The 21,149-nt window shown below is 35.3% G+C and overlaps 1 protein-coding gene across 1 annotated transcript in view; it reads right to left on the bottom strand.

The window, feature by feature from the left end:
- LOC112454224 (protein madd-4) overlaps positions 1 to 21,149 on the bottom strand; it is a 183,309-nt gene that overhangs the window by 34,273 nt on the left and 127,887 nt on the right.

Genomic DNA, 21,149 nt, shown 5'->3' with positions numbered 1-21,149 from the left:
TTTTCGTTTCTCATTACAGTGACAAGAGGTTGCACCAATTCCCGAAATTCGATTCAATGATATTTGAACGTATAACAATCCGAAATATCACTTTACCACAATAATTATTTTATTATTCTACACGAATTAAGCTATTACTTTCACAATATAATTGTAACGAGATTCATCATCATTATCATTATTATTGATAGGTATAATATAATATATATTTTATTATTAAACCAGAAATTATATTACATAGTGTTAATGTAATATAAGTATAATTTTTATGCTATATTACAATGTATCACGCAATTTATACATGTAATCAGTGATGGATTATCAATTAGGTACATTAATCTCACATTTAACTCTTTATACATAAAAGCACCATAAAGTAGAAAACTCTGATGGTCATTAAAATAAAATTCTTATTTAAAACTCTTCAGAGATTCTTTAGTAACAACAATATCTCTAAATAAGATAAAGGCACATATATAGAAAGACACATATAGTAAGATTATTACATCGTTATCCATATATTCTCGTATATTTGTTATTTCAGATTACATTGGAATATGGATTACGTTGAAGTAAATAATCGCGATTAACTTCGCTTCTCAATGAGAGAATTAATTGCGGTCTGTTACATGCCGGGGCAAACTTTTGGTATAAACAACGCCGAATCGTATTTCGCTGCCGCCGCCGCTGCCGCCGTGTATGATAATTATTCGCGGCGTCACACGACGCGCGTCAACTCTGTCCGCGGTAATTATCAAATTCGATGGAAAATATGTAGGTGCGAAATACGCACGACGCGGCGCGGGCCGACCACGTGAAATTTACACGTTACGGGTTCAATATGACCGGCTGCGCAGCAGCTCCGGTCCGAGCGACACGGACGGCGAGGATAATGTAGCTAAACATTCGCCGCTACCATTGTTAGGAACAGTGTTTGTTGTAATGAATTTGCTGGCAGCGCAGTAATTAATTAGCGCGGATCGGCCACCGCAGAGTTCAGTTTCAATTGGGTCGACGTATATTCCGACGATATGCTGAGTTTACGCGTAACATAGCGTTCCCGTAAGATATCTACTCGATAACAACGAATCATTTTTGCGAGAGCGAAACTAGAATAACGCTCTCAAACGCACTCTCCAGCATACGAGTATTTACTAGTACTTTTACATCTCAATATTTAACTTCACTTCTTAATTTAAGATATCAATCGGTTATTCCGTGAAAGGATCTTCCGTAAATTTAATTTCGCAAATTTAATTCATCTTTGATGTTCTCACCAATCCGAATTCTTGCAAATCGGGAAATTATGCGATGCAAAGAGAGGCGTAGCTGGTAGTTTCAGACCGTCGCTATTACTACTACCGCTGTTTCCTTCGGTCTTGATTACTACTAGCTCGCACGAACGTGACAATCCGCAGCTTGCTGAGTTAGTCTGTCGTGTTATAGAGAGATAATATATAAAACAGTTTGTAGTTGTGAAGCGCAATAACCTCCGAAGACATTTCTCTCTTTATTGTTATAGCTATCGTAATTACTTTTAGCATGATTACATATGTTACGTGCATATAAAAGTTGTTTCTATCAAAAACAGAAGTATCAGATTAAAGAAATAATTTTAGTTATTTATCGTATAAGTAACAGAAAAAATAAGGAAGAAAGTAAGCTTATTTTAGTTTATATTACAAAGTTGCTCGCATTGTTTTATATGATATTGAGAAAATATACTTACTATAAATATATTAAAGATTTGCATTCAATGTGCTTTTAAATAATTTGGATATCAAAAAATAATCAGCAAAAAAGAGTGACAAAAATTTGTGTTATCTTAAAGAGATAAATATACGGAATAGATTATTTATTTTACTGCTGCGCAACGCGCAATAAAATATACAATTCATTGAAAGCGAAAGTAAAAGAAAGTGAATGCGAAATGTATCTTAAATACGTTTTTAGCTCGAAAAATTGTCTCCATTCAAATTTTTCTTTTCTCTCTCTCTCTCTCTCTCTCTCTCTTTCCATGAGTAAACGACATCACCAATTAATCATCTTTTTCTGGTGCAGATTTACATAGAGGAGCATTATTCTGCTATATAAGTGTAGACACGACCCCCGAGCATCCTGAATTCTTAATTTTCCGTCGAATTATTCATTCACAGAAGCTTGCCCGATATGAGATAGCCGGATCAACAGGATAAAGGGCACAGGTATTATTATATATTCATTAACACGAGAGATATAGAAATGCGAATATTCTTCAAATATCAAATAAATATGTTTCAATTTATGTTAATAATATTTTCAAAAAATTCTCGGAAGATTATTTAAATGATAAACAATTGTTATAGACAAACTTATATTATAGATAAACTTTGACTCGTAAAAGATTTTCCCAACTTATCTCCCTTCATCTCTTAGAACAAAACATTAGTTTACGACGTTTATGCGAAATAACCATAATTAATTTGTTATTATAGATAGAACTTTTATTCTTCGTCTTCCAGATTTTATAAATATTTTTAATTTTCGGACACAAAAGAATTCGAAGTCAAAACATTTATTTAACAATATAAAGTTAATTAATCATCCAATTCTATTTCTCCTTGCTCTTTATTCATATTTTATATATATTTCATTGCATTTTTTTTAGAGAATACGAAAGTTTAAGCAATATTTTCTCAAAACAGCACCATTATTCATACGCTGTTTGAGGAGATTTAATGAAATCCTTTAATTAAAGCGTTACTAATTATTTCGAATGCTAGAGAGAAAGTTATACGTATTACGATGTTTAATTCGGAAAAGAGTTTCGTCGAGTAATTACGTGGTTTACTTCTCAAGATAACATGTACCGAGATCGACTCGCTCTACGGACTGCACTATTGGGATACATACACTCTTCGCGGGATCGGCTACGAAGTAGGACCGGAGGAAGAAACTAGGCGAAGCGCCGAAATCTGTTGGGAACCGCGGAAGCCGCAGCGCGGAGTTCGAGCGCTCCTTAACAAGGAATCTCAACTACTCATTACGCAAAAGCGTTTCTACATCCAACACTCTTGCGCCGATGGAAATACCCATGGGGCATTTGCCAGACGTTTCAGCCGATTACGAAACCCCGTGTACTCCGGGAACAATGGATAATACCTTTCGCGCAACACCACAGCGACAACTTACTTCGTCCTTAAATTGACGATACGGGGGTAGACGCGGCGAAGGCTCTAACATCGTAAGTTTTAAGTTCGGGAGAATTAGTTCCACCCCAATTATATCAACACTTGAACGTATAACGATAATACGGATAAACAATTGTCGATATCTCAGACTAATTTGCTTGAAAGCTACTCATTACTTTTTAATAAAGTTACTTATTAACAAGTAAATTGAAGTTTTATACTTATTAAAATAAAGAAATATTTCATCAAAATATATATCTTGAGAATTAATTACCTCAGTATCCGCTGGTTTTTTGCAATTATACATGAAATATTAATAATATAGTTTTAATTGCTTTTAATTAATTAATTTACTATATAGGTAACGCTTGTCAATTAGCAGCTGATCATTCAATTTGTAAGGAGTATTTTTACTTGTATATTTCTACTTATTTGTACGGCTTTGCTGTATATCGTACTATTGTCTATTAACGTCTACACACAGATATTTTGTTGGAAAAAACTCAAGAATGCGCGGAACGTATGTGCGTTGCGTGCGCCGCGGTTATACAAATTTCCGAATTCTGATGTTTACAAAATATCAATTTGCCGACGCGCCGCCAATAAACCGTGTACAAATCGAACGCGCGACATTTCGCCTATTTGCTATACGAAGTCAGCGTTCGGTAATTCAAATAGTTGATGAATATTTATTAAATTATATTTATCTGAATTTTTCGTTCTGCTTCTATCCAATGTATAAAAATTGCGTGGAACCACGAACAGGTGCATGTGCCATGTTATTTGTCGCATGCGATTCGTCCGTTTATTTTCGTTGATATTATAGTCCGTGAAAGTCCACACGAACGAATATTAAAATAACTCATAAATGTTTAATCGAGCTGTGTTGATTATTTTAACTGGAATTTATTACGCTTAGATATACATGGTAATCGAATAAGGTTTACCGAGAGCGCATTTATCAATTTGTTTGCGCTTTTTCCTACACTCCGTGCAAAAAACGATATTAGATAACTACTTCTGAAATTGTTCAAATACGTTGTTAATAATTTTAATATAAATATTGCTGTTTGAAATAAATTTAGCATAATACAAATTAAAATTGCTCCTTATATGTATACATGTATATATAACGACTATTATTCTTTGTCCTGTTTCACAACATTTGTTAATTAAATATTTTACAAAATATTTTAAAATATTAATGACATTTTCAATATTATTGCAACTTACTTATCTATTTCAAAAAAATCGTTAACGATGATTCTTTAGCAATTAAAAAAATGTATTCTTTTTTGTTATAAAATATGCACGACAATACAATATTGCATGAATTTTTCCGAATCACATTTATTCTAATTGATATTCATCTGTTTAATCGTATAGTTATATATACATGCCACAATTTTCATTGCATCGGTGTCCAATTATTGTAAAAGCGTACATATGGAAGCACGCATCAATTTTAATTTATCAATGCTCATTTATTTGCCGATATAATAAACATTGATTGCATTAAAGATGAGCAGGATCATTAATAATTTAAACAATGGATTCCACATAAACTTGGAAATAACGCCATTTTTATTCTCAAATATATTGTATATATATGTATATATAGTCAGTTTCATATTATATCAAAACAGAAATTTGTTGGCAAAGAATTCATAGCATAAAAGAATTTCATTTTAATATGATTTCCGTCTTCGGTGATTTATACGAAACATTTATTAAAAACGCATAAATCTGTCTGTAATAAATGTTAAACAGTAAGTTTCATGTTTGATATTCGCCGCCGGCGAATGCGTTGTCCGCGGTTCCACCCATTTTCGGCGAGGACGGATTCTGAAAGAAATCCCATTCGTCGCGCTCCGTTAAAATGTCTTGTGAATAGTCCCTCATTGAGGTCGTTTCGTCGTGGATAAAAAAGGGAAAAAAAGGGCGCAACCCCGGGTGACGTAATGTCGCGACGCGAAACACACCTCGAAAAAGTAACACGAGCGAGAGTGTCGTGAGCCCATTTTCTTCATCTTTCCGCGAAGTGACGTCCCCTTGTGGACCGGAATAAAGGAAAACACAACGGTACCTTTTTCCACCGTGTCGACGATTACGATAACATGCCGGTCTTTTCCACCGGTAAGAATTCCAGTAAGGACGAGAGAGCACCGGAAGTACAGAGGCTCGAGGAGGTCCCGAGCGAAAATGCTTGCGAAAATAACATTCTGAAACGTGTCTAGGATGCTAGGGCTGTTTCAAGGGGAATAGTATTTCGCGAGACAATGCGCGCGCTGGGCATTACGATATTTAATTAAAGTTATATCTATTCGTTAAATGCTACGTTGAAAACGTGAGAATCGCGACAAATAAAATGTAGACGATTCATCTTTTGACAGATCCTTAAACACAATTCTTTAACAAATTATTTCACGGTTATTACTCGCTCACTATATACTTATCAAACTGATCTTTCTATGTCATTATCTGTGTGTTAATATAATATAACGAAAACAATATTATCTATGCTATGCATTTCTTAATTTGCATATTTCTGCATGCTTATTTCTCTTATGTTGTACATAGCTTCCTGGTCTCTTATCCTTGCAATATTTGCTATCTAAAATAATGCACAAGAGAAAGCATCATATCAATACAAATAAAAATGTTCGTTTTATCTGCATCACTATAGTGACTGGCAAATATCAAAATATCCGAAATCAAGTTCGACACCGCTTTGCGCCGTTCACCGATTTTTTCCGTTAACCTGATTTCTCGCGGCACGTTTCACTTTAAGTCCTTCCAGCCAACGAAACGCCTATCGGATTCGCGGACAAACGCTCCGTGAAATTTTATTTTGCGACGTACCGCACAACATCGGTCGGAACGTTTTCTGCGTGCGCCAATCGTTATACTGGCAGCCGTGTGTAGCATCGACCGGAAAGAGAGAGGGGTGGCACGATCCCGAATCGCATCTGCGAGAGCTGCGAGCGAGGAGCGAGGCGGTGCAGCCCTGGGATGCGACGCATACAGAGAGAGAGTGAAAGAGAAACAGCGCGGCGGTGGCTGGCACGTTTCTCGATTATCCGTATTTACGGAAATTCTGTGCACGTTACGCCCGATAACTTTCGTAACGGATTACTCGACGAAAGTTTCACACCGCGCGCGCGGGCGGAAACTTACCCCGATAAACTACACCGCGCGAATCGTCAATGCAGTCAAATGGAGCCCGAGGCGCGCGCGAGAGACTCTTCAAACAGCGAACGAGCGAGCGGCGCGGCGCTTGCGGAGATCCCACGATCACGCCCAAACGTCTAAACCTGTCACTCCGAGTTTTCCTACCTCTCCTCGGGAGGGAGGACCGATTTAATTGAGTGCGCTACACGCGCGAAAAGGTGGACCCTTAAGTACCGCGTGAAAATACGCTCACACCAAGGCGCGAATTACACACATGACTTAATTAATATCCCCTTGAAAATAAATTCCGTAACCATTCTTCTCATTATCATCAACATTCGTTATCAGATAGTACTTGAATCATAAAAAGAAACTCAAAACAATAAAATAGCTACATATGTACAATCGCGTCATGGTACCTACGGGATAAAAATCCGAAAAGGTTTATGAGACATAATTATGAAAAAAATTATTTCGCATATATACTTTTATGTCTGAACATACTTTTTAGTTAGTTTAAAAATATATCTGGTTAGTTTAAATATATATATTCAATAATATCAGGAGGCACATTTGATAACAAGTTTTCGATCAGTTGAGATTAATCATTGAAACTTCGCAATTTCCAATTTGATCTCGCTGTTACATTGTTTACTTAAAATTTTATACAGCAGCACATGTAATAATTATACAATGCAACTTTTAAACGTATGTACATATCGATTTGATGCTACAATAATATTTGCAATGTGCGCCATCGGTTTTTGTGACCTGGAAATATATAAAAACGGGAATTTAAGAAAGAGAAACGGATCGGATAACAGAAAAATATGTTTATAGAGTCATGTAATTTCGTAGAATGAGACTGTACTATCGATCAGAATCTAATGTTCCGTCCTTTTGCGTTTCCGATATTACGTACCAAGTGGTACCCGCGCCGAATACGAATACGATACTCGAATTGGATATTCCCAAATAATTCATTTCAAATTGAGTCAGACGATATCTTCGTGGTTAATTATTTATTTCAGAATGGTCTATTGTACCTCTACTACTTTCGATTAAAAAATACTCGTCCTAACTTTAATCTCGGGGTATAAATAATTTCTCGTTTATACGAAAAGATTTTATTCTTCTTGGAGAAAATTTCAAGTGAAAATCTGTTATCTTATTAAACGTGATTAAAACAGTGTCGGTGTATAAATAACTTTAAATCGCGAATAGACATTAAATACACGTATAGGTACTTCAACACTCGCAGTTTTATAAATTCCGGTAAAAAATCAGAAATTATTGTTTTCTCTGTTTTTCGAGACAAAAATTAGGAATATTCTTTTTCCCTTTCTCTCTAAGCGTTCGCTTAGGCTGGATTCGGGGAGCGCGCTATTAGCGCTATTTGCTTGTTCTATCCTTGTTTTACACCTGATGAGCGATAAAGACAGAATGATGCAATAGCGCTAATAGCGCGCTCCTCGAATGCAGCCTTAATAAAACAATTGCGATAATCCAAAACCGAGAGATCTTTTGGACAACTGAAATCACCGATGCTACCGCACACGAGTTGCATGGCAAGTTCTTCGAATGCGCTCGGAGATTTCCACCCGTTTTAATTTCGCGAGACCTAAATTTCACTGGATCCTATTCCTGCGAGTATTCAGTTACCGCAATGCAAACACATCCGACCCCATTCTGAATCGCATTGTAATAGTTTCGTCGAATGTAGTATCTGATTTTATTCAAGATTTTTCTTTTCCTTATCTTTCGTTACTAAATGATCATGCAGTCTCGACTTATATACTCATAAGAAGTTGCATAATCGTGTCGCAGTCTATTTATGTATATATTTGTACTCCGTTTTCGCTATCTAAAACTAAATAATACATACAATTTTTCTTGCGACGTATTTGTATTAACTAATCACAGTTAAGTAAATTATGCATGTTCTTTTATTCTATTATTTTAATTATTCTCTTTTTAGAAGTCGCCTGTCAAAAAAGTAACTTTTAAAATAGAAAGCTTCAGATTAAAACTTTATTATTAATTTGAATGGTACACATGTGGGTAGTAGGTATAGTAGATATTCATTTTATTATTTTTACAACGAATTTAACGGGTACTATTTCTCGTGCCCGATATTGAATCGCAGCTTCATTAGCGATATCGCTTGCCAGGTGGATTTAGGGATTACCGTCGTATATAGATGTTGCAACGTGACGATGTGTAACTCTGGCACTAACCGCGTCGTAATCACCCACGGTTTCGTCAAATTCGCCCTGATTTCACGTGGCCCTCTTCGTCAAGTGCAAGCATCAGATAGCCTTTCGTTACGCAATCGTTACATAATGCACACAGTGCACCGACACGCGTTTATCGGCCGTAAATGCGATTACCAGCACGGAATGTGACTTCCCTTTGTTGATACCGGCTGAAAAGTGCATCAAATTTACGTCACAGTTAGCGACCTTTTCGCTTTCATACCACTTCTGCACTCTCACGCATGAATAAAGCTGGGGGTATTATCTTGCATCTCGCTCGCGTTCTTTGAAGTTAAGTTCAATCGAGAATAATTGGAATAAATTCAAGAATATATATGTTTCTCCTTACCCACAAGATTATATATTATTTTGATAAATTATGTGATAAGAATGTTGCATGTAGTAACGTTTTATTAGGAATACGTTAGGTTGCAAAATTTTATATAATCAATAAAAGATGTAATCATTTAATATTATTTAAAAAAATATATTATTACTATAATTATCCTGAAAAACAAATACTTATAATAATGAAAATTTTATTCTTCTGTTTGAAGCAAGATTTAGAAATTCCAATTATTCTTATAATTAGGATCTATTTCTCACTCGATGTAAAACTTAGATAATAAAACGTTAACATTCACGTAGTTTGCTAAAAATCTTATTTTACGTCAAAACAAGAGAGTTTTAGGTTTCCATGCAAAACCAACACTTGGGTTTATCTCTATTGTATCTCGTACGCTACTGCATGCTAATCAAAAGATGAGCCTATGTAACTTAATCTATAATATATACGTGCTGTAATTTACAATCTGAATTTATAATACATTACATGGATGCGCTAATTAGTCTAGCCGATCCGAGCGTCGAATTTAACCCAGTTTCGTGCATAGATTGTCATTACCCACTGACAGAGTATCTTCCACTGCATCCGTTGCGTGCATGCGTATGTTGTATACGTATATATGCATCGTTCTTCGCTAGCAAAAGCTCTACGTGGACGACGGAATGCATTTCCGCAATTATCCGTTATACACCTTTTTAGTGACAGAATTTACGCGTACACATATTCAAGAAAGTTTAATCTTATAGTCCTTCTAAAGATTTAAATATTAATTATTAAATGTATTAATACTCAGTGATCTGCAAGAAAATATATTTAATTTTGACGGAAGATTTAATATCAGTTTGCACTTTCTTTGCTTTTCTTTTTTATTTTTCAAATAATGTAACGATATTATATAAAATAACGGATACGAGATAGCGTCTTGCTCTTTAGCTGCTGTCGGATTATTTATTTGATATCTCTCCCTTTGTCTAACAATATAAGTTTAAGCACGTCTAAAGTTTCCTGAGCACGAACCTGACGACAGTAGAGCGAGATAGAGTTAATTGCAACAACCATCACAAATCTCACGTCTCAGTAACATGCTATTATTGACTTCACAGTGCTGGTACAATAGCGATAGACAATTACAAATTATTACAGACAAGTAAAGTTGTAAGAGCTGGGACACGCGATGATATATTCATCTGATTAATAATGCATTCGAGATTAGCGCTATATCTCGGGAATTCTATTCAGTCAAATTTCGATTAATTTTGGCGGAAGATTCTCTTACTAAATGTTGAATCGTATCAAATGTTATAGTTTAATTCGTGATTCCAATTATGGTGTAATTTCGGTAACAAACGTCCTCTATTTCGGATACGTTGATTTCGAAACAATTCAATGCAATTCGTAGGAATCATTATCGTTGTATTAATATTAAATATCTACGAATTGTACATATTGCGCAAACAGTTTTGATTCAATTAATTTATTAATGCAAATGGTCCTATTAAGTTTTAACAGATATATAAACAAGCAATATTTGTAGCGATTTGAATATCGCAACAATACATTATGGAGAAAAACTTTTATCATATTTTACTAGTATCTTTATATCATATCAATAAAGATATATAGGTTAAATATCGTATTTATAACTAATATGTAGAATAAGGACAATATATCTTAAAAATATCTTGTTTATAACTTGTGTCGAGCCTGAGAAAGAAAGAGAGAGACAGAGAAAAATTCGTTTCTTAAAATACTAAAAATACTTAAAAGTGATTTATTAAATTAATTTTTTTCATACGGTGTATTTCTTTACTATATATACATCTTCGATCGATTTATGCAGTTCTTGAGTTTGAAGATAACTATTTCAGTACCTCGTCACTTTTAATAATCTATTAAGAACTAGAATAATCTACACTTTTTTCGGGTTTAAATAGAAGTTTAAATTACACTTTATTGTTATTGCATGATGATGTTATCGAGATCCTTCTTAAAATGAACGCAGAGTGAAGCGCAATGTCGTCCACTATGTGGTCATCGAATTACGTACAAAGTTAGCGCCGCTCCGATCTCTGAAACTGTACGCGACTACTCTGACGGCTTAATTAATTCTCGACTACTGTCGGTGAGTTCAAATTTGGTACAGGAGAGCGGATATTTTATAAAATATATAGAAGAAAAAGGAAAAAAACGCGTTATTGTATCATATACACCCGAATCTCTTTTTCTTTCTCTTTCCCCTCCTCTTCTCCTTTCCCCTCTCTCTCTCTCTCTCTCTCTCCGGAGAATCGAAACTCGTTTTGAGGCGAAAGAGAGATTATCCGATAGAAACAAAATTTTAATGATAGTTTCCTGAACTTTAAATTTTCCGCGTACGTCCAACATCCGAGTTTCCTATATACGCTTCGTATTTTTATTCCATCCTGACGTAACGATATACACTAGCTAAAACACGAATGCGTAGCGCGGATTTGGCAATGATTTCGTTCTACTATATCGAAGCATGCAGAGAACGGCGACGACCTGAAATATCCCCGCGCCAGTCCGGGGCGCTATACACACTTTTATTGCCGTCGTCTTGCGCAGAATGCAGTTCCGCCCTTTTACCGTTCACGTTAATGTTGTTATCAGCAGATATTCCAGTACGCAGATCGTCCGTCTTGCTACGTGGGCTTGTGTATTTCGCACATGTCGCGATACTAGCATTTTTTTTTAAATAAAATAAAAATTACGAGACAGCATGACTGATCGGCTTCATTTGAGCGGCTCGCATCCATTAGTTTTATTTATTTACGCAACGAACACATTGGCATATCCATCAATTACGAATACCTGTCCTGGATTTTTCTCAACAGTTCCGGCTTCGGACCATTATTCTAACTGCTAATTTATAGATATGTGTATCAATTTGCGCTACCAACCGATCTCGGTCTCTGTTGAAAAGAAAAATGTCCTTAAAATATGTGGCATACACATAAATATTCTTTAGTCATTGCAATTATTATTATCATCACAAAACAAAATTGATAATTACATTGCGATAGTTTCAACGCGCTTTCATTGTTGACACACCCTCAGTGACTTCAACTCTTAATTGACTACAAGATAAGCGATCTGATAATTTAGGTATAACAATGTCCTTCATTATTAACAAAGGCGGCCATTGATTAACGATAGAAGTGACAAAATGCTCGCTAATTGGTTTAATAAAATGGTCGGCGAGATGTAAATGGAATGTTGATACGATCACCGTCGCGTTCATTATAACTGGTTACGCGGATCAATATGTTTATCACAGTTTATTATTAACTGTCGGTCCGGCTCCAAGTTCGCGTCCCGCGTCATCACAATACGGTCAGTAAATATTGTCACTATAAAACGATTGGCGAATAAATTACTCGCGTGTTAATACCAAAACGCGAGGTGTATCACGCGCGGTAAATAAATTATTACGAATTACGGATTTCTATTTCTATTATTTTACGCGTCGAGAACTTCACGAAATTTTCTGGGATGCTATGTATGTAATTTTTTCAATTTAAAAAATGTGAAACTTGTTCTCGGTATACGCGGTAAAATGTTTAAAATACGCAAAGTTGTCTGCAGTTGCGCGAATTTATTCTTCTTGCTTTTGCGAGAGATTTGCGACTGCTTTTATGTTAGCATTGAGGTTTCGAATAAATATACGCGGAGATTACAAGTATGCACATTCCAGCTATGAAAATTTGTCTAATGTACAGTGTGCTTATGCGACAGCCTTCCAAAATTTATTTCACACTATGTTATACACAAAAGACTATTAAACGCAATTAATTAAATTTAACTCCTAACTGTCGCAGACCATAATGGAGAATTTGAGATAACCACTATCTACATAATCTTCCGACAGTAGAACCATTACTTTCGTAGGAAGATACGTATGAACTTCGTTTTAGTTCACTGTGACATACATGAAAAAAAATCAAATCTTTGTCAAATTGGTATAAAAAAATATCTAATAAATACAGAAAGAAAGAGAGTAACAGAAATATAATGTGCTATGTAAAAATCTAAATCAAGTTTGTAATCCATTCAGGTGCATATTAAAGAAAGAATTTAAAATAATTTAAATAAAATATAAAGAAGATGAGGATATTAAGATTTAATACTTATCCGTTATTTGGATAAATTCAACTGATTCGATCAATTATTTTTTAAAGTCTAAAATCCTCAGTTTAATATGTATATACTAAGATATCCTTGTGAAAAGATCTTATTATCATTTATTGCTTTATGATAATAATGATGAGGTACATCTTTAACTTGCAATTTCATAAGATCTTCTTAATCTATATTAGAAAAATTTGGATATTTTTGCAAATTATAATTGAACATTTTTGACCAAATCAAAGGGAAGATAATCGGAGTAAAGTAGATTTGCATCAGAATTTCTAGAGAAGGTTTCATAATCCAACTAACGGCTAACGAGCATTTTAATCTAAAAGGAAACTTAATTTTAATCAATGACTGCTTTAGCCATTTATTTGCCGAATAATCAATTTTAATTTATCTTTGTTGGTATATTTTCAATTTACTTAATTCTTTGTAAATGAATTAACGGATAAATATATAAGACAAAATTATTATCACCTACTGCGTGATTTAATTCGTCTGTAACAGATTTAATTTATCTAATTTGATTTATATTTTAATCCAAATTTAAGCTCGCAAATAATACCACATTGGGAAATTGAAAGAATTTAATTTAATGATTTAATTATTTAACTATTATATTGCTCATCTAAACCTAAACATTGTTATTCATAATATGTGCTAATTTCGAATTAACTCTGACTAAAATAAAATTTATCTAGGCTTTTTCGTATAAGGAAAGTATTTCTAAATGATTCTTTCAATCAATTTAATCCAAATAAAATTTTTGCTTTTTTACTTGCTACTTAATACATTCATTTGTTTGCCTACAAGTGTTCACGTTTGTGGAAATATTCAGCTTTGTGAATGGCGGTTCTCAGTTCAACTTCGGCTTCATTAGTCTCCTTCCCGTCCTTTGGAATCTCAAAACCCTAAATTAATTTTAATCACTTGGCACGGCCGTCTTATCGACCGGGGCGCGAAACCTCTCGCCGTCTCGCCGCGTTATCGCGTCGCGGTGACGACGGCGGCGGCGAAATTTTTGTCTCGCTTCCGCAAATGAATTTCCCCTGTTTTCGTCGCTGGTAAAACGTCGGTAGGGCACAACCTCGCTGAAATACACACCGCGCCATTACGAGTGTTAACACAGTGCGCCGAGGGAAACCAAAGAGAACCAGGACAGAGACACCGAGAGGGTAAACGGTGGAAGGACGACAGTTGTGGAAGACCGAGAATCTGAATTCAGTGCACGCCTCCCCGTTTCGTTATACTAATGGTGTTGTGTTCCCTTTTCTTCGCTCATTTTATTCGCCGTGATTCTTCCCGACCGCCGCCGCAATCGCGGCTGGCCTCTGCTCCGGTGTAATTCGCGTAACTGGCCCGCGCTGACGAACTTCCTTCGGACCGTCGACAATTCATCGTTTGCATTGCGCATTTTTTCCGCTCGCGGTTAACTGAGATATTGGGATGTACGTACGCGCGCCGAGAGAGAACAAAATTAGCGTCGGGAAGAAATTTACCCAGGGTGACGAGGTTCGTTTTCTAGATGTGTTTTTCAGGTTGTATACCTAGAAGTAATTCTTTTGAGACGCGACCTCGAGTCGCCTCGTACGTAGCACGAGATTCGCATCGTCTTTAATTGTGCAAACCTGTTCTTGACATCGCAAGAGCGCGATTTACACTAATGAGATAATAAGTAAATAGTCGTCTATCTATATTGCGCAATTGATCGTACACTGCATCTCTAAAGTAGCCGTGATTACGTGCAATCATGATACCTATGCACATATCTGCTTAAACGCGCAGTCACAATAGATACGTTGATTCAATATACTATTGATATTTGTTTAACGTAAAAAAATATTTCAAGCCTTCAATGATTGTTAGTGAAAATGCACGCGTTTTGTTTAAATTTGATGCACAATAATATGGTGATCTCTTTAACAGTAGTTTGAAATCTTGTATGTTTTTCTTTAAATGACTAGAAAAGATATAGTTAAACCACTCGTTTGAGAAACCCCGCTTTAAATTGTCGTGTAATGAAATATGAATGCAGAGTGATGTAGAGTACTGTTGTGTGTGCGCGTCGATTTGAACAAAATTTTTGCGGAAGTGGATGTCCGTTAGTAAACATAATAATTTGTAATTTGTTAATTATCCGGAGATCGTGTCGTCTCTCGCGTTATTTTTCCCCGAATTGTCAGGTCACGCAACCGCGTATAGTGAATTATACGCTGTGACCCTAAAAGGGAACCATTTGGCCGTGCCACATGCTTGTCGCAGCGATGCATGCATCACAAACTGTAGCGAACGGTGAGTGTCAGAATTGTCGTACCACTGGGACATGTCAGTCACATGTAATTCAATCCAACGTCGACTGTGTATCGTTCAACTTTCGAGTTTTGATAAATAAAACGCGACAAACGTGGGAGTAACTAACGGTGGCTCTGATATTTAGAGAACACCATTGCGCGCAGCAAATTAACAAGTTCGATGCCGATAACGAAAAAGGTGTGTATCGTCTGTCAGCCGTTTTTAAAAATTTGTGATAACTTAATTAGGACCGTAAACATTTATCTTTCAAGTTTACATTCGTGATTATTTGTAATATTGTCATGTTCTTAAAAATATTTATTATAATTACCTTAATTAAAGAACGTGATATTAAAAGTCAATAAAATTCAAGAAATTATCTTTGATTGAGAAAAATCTGCATATGTCATTAGAAGAAGATAAGACATATGTAGAAAGGTCTTGATATTAAAAAAAAAAATTGTTATTAATGCGAGACAAAGATAAAAGATATCCTTATACTGCAATGTAGCTGGTCTCAATAAAAAAAAAAATTAAAAGATAAATGTGCCTGAGATTTTCAGTTTTTGTACCTACGTTCTACAATTGTTTTAGCTGTCAAATATTCAGTCAGTCTATATAAACCTTCATCGTCTATGTAAATATGTAATAATTTATGCGATCTCGATAATAATAAACCGGTTAATTGTCGCTATGAACATTCACAGCGCTGTCATCAATAGTTTCTAGTGGCAGACACTATCCTCGAGAATAATAATTCACCTAACTCCTGTCGTCCGCAATTACTTGCGCATCGTGGAATTGCAAGTAATGCATTATGCACGAGTCCGGCGCATTTAGCTCCGTAAGGAAGTTCCATTATTTATCTCCGCGACGTAACAGGATTCATCATTGGCCTGCTTGCACTAAACGCGATATTAATAGCCTTGTAAAACTGCAGTTACAGGGGGAGGGGGGTGTCTAATAAAAGTTGCGACGGCGCCGACTGCATAAGCAAATACCCCCTCGCAAACGATCAAGATATATTTCAACGTGATGATTGCTCATCCGCTTTCTCGATTTGTACATTTTCTTAGCAACTAGCGCAAGCAAACTTCACACGTGTTATATACATTTGCCGTAATTTAATAACTTATATCGCGCGTAATATCTTAGATCGACAAGTCTTTTAAAAAGAAATAAAAAATCATTTTTTTAATTATAAATATAAATTGAATTCTGTCGAAAATCTAGATTAACCCTCCGTAGTCACACCTATTTTTTCAAACAAGGAAGTCACTCTGGGTCATTTTGACCCGAGACGAACTTTGACCGTTCGCCATTTGACCATTTATCCACCGATCGTGTTGAAAAAATTCTCGAATGTACTTGCGATATTGCTAAATTGATTGCTATAAAAAAAGAAGGGCCTCAGGAATTTTTAACATATAAAAAAAATTTGCGAAAAATTTGTGTTTAAATTTTTTTTTTGAATTACAGCTAGAGGGCGTCATGCCCGCCAATTTTCAAGTTACGCGCAAGATATTTACGACCAAAGTTGAGGCTCGGGTCAAATTGACCCGGTGTGACTACGGAGGGTTAATCTGAACTTAAATTATATTCTTATATTAGACAAAAATAATGTCACTTCTGTAGAAGATTAATAACCCGTTAACTATCTTAAAATATCCGAATTAATAATTTCTATTTAACATTTCCATGTATATTTTTGCACGTAAAGAATTATCGCAAATCCAGATTTTGCCTGCCTCCGAATCAGAAAGGAGACAAAGGCAAGTACGTCGCTTCCGCGGGGATACATTACAAATGTATGTATATTGTAATGTATTACGCGTTAATCCGGTGTCTCGTTTCCGCAAAAATCTCGCGTAACGAATAACCGACGCGCGGCGCCAAACGCGACATTAATATCCCTGTAAAGTTACGGTCACGGTGATTCTAATAAAAGTTACAACGGTATCGTTTTCGCGCGATGCGCGCTACGCGATTTTACCGGCTGTATTATTCGAATATGTGCACGCGAGCGGACACGCGCGTTAACCGTTGCGGATCCTGGTTCGGACACGATCGCACATATCTATGTCGCGAGTAAATCACGTTTCGGTTTCACTTGGTTTATTCACTTTTCTCTGTGCAGCCGGATTGCGGATTATCGTTATTGACGTTATTAAGTACGACATACGAATTATCAGTTGCAATTTAACATTTCTCGAAAATATTGAAAGACAATACTTAAGTGCTGGTCTACAACCGTGCTTTAAAGGATATATTTAAGCTCTAAGCCGTAAGAAATTGACCAATCACAATCGAGTATTCTCCTGACATTCCATTGTGATTGGTCAATTTCTTACGGCTTAGAGCTTAAATATTCTTTAAAACAAGGTTGTAGATCAACACTAATATTTGAAAGCGTTGTCTTATTTAATAATGTTTAAATATACGCTGTCATATTTAGTAATATTTCAAATTCGTATAATAGCGAGAATAGAGACCAGAATGCGCGAGATGTACACGATTCCTTCCGAGATAGAGACTTTTGTGCTCTATTTAATTTTATTACGTTCATCGAGATACTATTTCTATGCAGTAGATGTTGGAAGATGTAACGCAGAAGCTTCCATTATAAAACTTACGGCCACGTCCCTTTTCAGAATATTTCACTGAAAATAATATTGCTTCATTTTCCCGTGCGCATATGTATCCGCGTAAATGCTACGAACAAAGCGAGTCTGATTATCTCTTTCACGAGTATTCCTACATTTATTGTACCTAATAAAAATATCAGGACTTTCACATTTTTGAAAAATGGTAAAGCTTAAGAGATGGGTTGTGGAAATATAATTTATAACATCGTGATGTACTTCAAAATAAAAATAATTGTCTTGTGGCAATATACATCAATATATTCTTTGCACAGTTAAAAATATCAATAAAATTCCTTTGTTCGATTGATTTTATTAAGCAAAGTGTTTTAAAATTAATGTGATTATTTTACAATTGTCTCATATAATAATATAATTGGAGATAAAATTACTCTTTATTTTTAATTGATTAATAAACTTGAAGTTTTTGTTTTAAAAACATGTTATAGAAATTTTTTGACATATGTATAGATATACAGATCATAACAATAAATAAATTTGAGATATACGTCAGCAAAGGTATTTGCATGAAATCGTAATTAACTATGTAACCAGTTGCTTTCTTTCATTCTTGTAATAACGTTTCATGTAGTCTAAGCGTACTAAAAAACGTCTCATTTTAATAAACTCACAATCAGTCATGAAAATATTCAGTATCGTTCGTGACTTGATACTCATGTGCGAACGATGATACATTTAGCAACGCTGCACACTTGTGCTCAGTGCTATCGCTATGTTTCATATATTGTGTGTATGTGGTCAAGGCACATGTTTGTTCAGTGAAACTAAATTGAATTCTGGTTTCCGCATTTTGCACTCACCGGAAAAGTATCCGAGTTACTACCGGATTTAGAATATATATATATGTATATACTAGAACTATGGGTTACCATCTGTTATAATGCGTTCGTACTCTGTGTACGTCTGTAAGCTAGTGATTAATTTAACACGTTTTAAGTATGCGGTTAATTATAAGTGAAAATAAAACTTGACATTTTACAGATGTAATTTATGAATTTATCTCGTTATAGTTTTATGCATAAGCGGGTTTTATTAAGAAGCGCATTTACGGTCACAACTTTAATTATTATAAATGTAATGTGCTTTTTATAATAAATTTTAACTTTAATACCTATAATATATAAATCAAATTTTAATTACTTTATAAATATTTAAATCAGAGATTTTTTCGAGATTCTTATTAGGTATATTAAGTCACATTAAATGTCAGTAGAATAAATATTTCAGTTTTTATTTAACAGCACACAAAAAAAGGAACAATAGTTAACATATATAATATAAATTCGATGTAATTTTCGCTTCAGTAAATTAAATAAATTTTGCCAAAAACTGTAACAAAATGGTAATTAATTGCACCAAGGAAAAATTACAACATTTATACACGTGCAAAGAGGAGCGCTGAATACAAACGGAATAATTGCATAACGCTCTTTACGAAATAGTGAATCTTTAAATCTACATTTGTATGCGCTCTCGCTTTGCGCTTTTTTTTTACTGCCGTACGCAAAGAGAAAATGAAAGAAGTAGCGAAATTTGGAGTAAGGGTTGAGACGAAGGAAAAGTATTACGCGGACGTAACTTCCCTCCTAGTTGGACTTAACTTGAAATTTACAACATTCCGTCCCTAAATTATTGTCTCCGGCCTCTCCCCAAGGAGACCGCCCGTTAACCAAAGACCTCTGAGTCGAGCAATTAATATTTGGCCGCGGTAACCTTCGATTACTTTGCGAAGACCTCTTGGAAAGGACTTGTTCCGTGACGAAACCTATCAATTTTCCCCGACTGTCTGGTGGGTCACAATCACGACCTGCGAACGATCGATTTAAAAGTTCTACCTTGCCATCTATCGACGATAAATCACCAGATACATTTGGAATTGCACTGGTAATGCAAATATGACTACTCGCGATCGTCGCGCGGTCGTAATCATGATAAAAGTTTGAGATACACGAGGGATTGATAACGCAACTGTGTTTATCCCGATTATTTCCATAATGGAATTTTGCTTACGCCTCCGATAAAAATCCATGGAAAAACTCTGTAAACGACATTTTTTTTTAATTAAAAGAAATAATAATTTTGTTAAAAGCAAGGAGATTAAAATTTCTGCGAGAAACATATTTTTTGTTAGTAAATTTAATGCTATAAAAAGAAAACTTCGTAGGGGGAGATTTTGTGTATATTTCTTTTATATAATGTAACATCAGACCGTCAAATTATAAACGTTCGTCTATTATAGTAAAAGTTTTTTTCGTTCATCTGTGAGCATAAGTTTCTTTGTTTCTTGCAGTGCAAAATTGCCACTGGCAATAATAAATCAGATCTTTTTCGATAGCAATAGCTGCAAGGCATCGATAATATCAGAATTGTCGGGCTCACGGACGGTCATTTATACAGAGGGTCGCGCGCTATTGACCAATCATGGATGTCGATTGGATGTGACGTCATAAAAAGCACAGAAGCGAGGCAGCACTTATGGCTCACGGAAAATTGTCCATCAGCCTGAATGAGAGATGCCTCACGGATGAGAACAAAATCCATGTCATTTTGACACAGGAAAAAATGCGACAAATTTTAGGAACAAAGTGTCGGAAAAAACCTCACTCTCGTAATATAAATTTCATCTATTCGTAATCACGGAAAAAAAAAGAAGATAATGATATAAATGTTTCTCTTTTGTAACACGTTCCTAAAAATTTTTACATTTTTGGTACTCCGTCAATAATAAAAAATATATTTTAACAAAAAAATATTTTATATATTTAAATATATTTAACAAGAAAATATACTCGCGACGCGTAAAGTTTGCAAATGCTTCGTTATTGTTCCTTATACGCAAGAAATCCAAAGGGCCAGTGTAAAATGTAAGAAAATTACGAGGCTATCGCATTTCATAGGGATAATCCGGAAAGATTAATGCAGCAAGCGAAGAATATTTCGCGGAATCTGCTCAAACCTAGTGCCGCTCACGTTCATCGTGCGAACGGAATACCTGACGAAGGCCGGGACTCGCGTTTTTCTTCCCGTCCTTCCGTCACTTCCGTAGCTGTGCTTTTATACCCCGCGCAAAGCCGAAGATGCAAATTTGTCAACAAGTTTGTCT

Source organism: Temnothorax curvispinosus, unplaced genomic scaffold (assembly GCF_003070985.1).
Source record: "Temnothorax curvispinosus isolate PA1 unplaced genomic scaffold, ASM307098v1 QBEX01004926.1, whole genome shotgun sequence".
NCBI classification, from domain to species: Eukaryota; Metazoa; Arthropoda; class Insecta; order Hymenoptera; family Formicidae; genus Temnothorax; species Temnothorax curvispinosus.
This window is presented reverse-complemented; position numbering and strand designations above follow the sequence as displayed.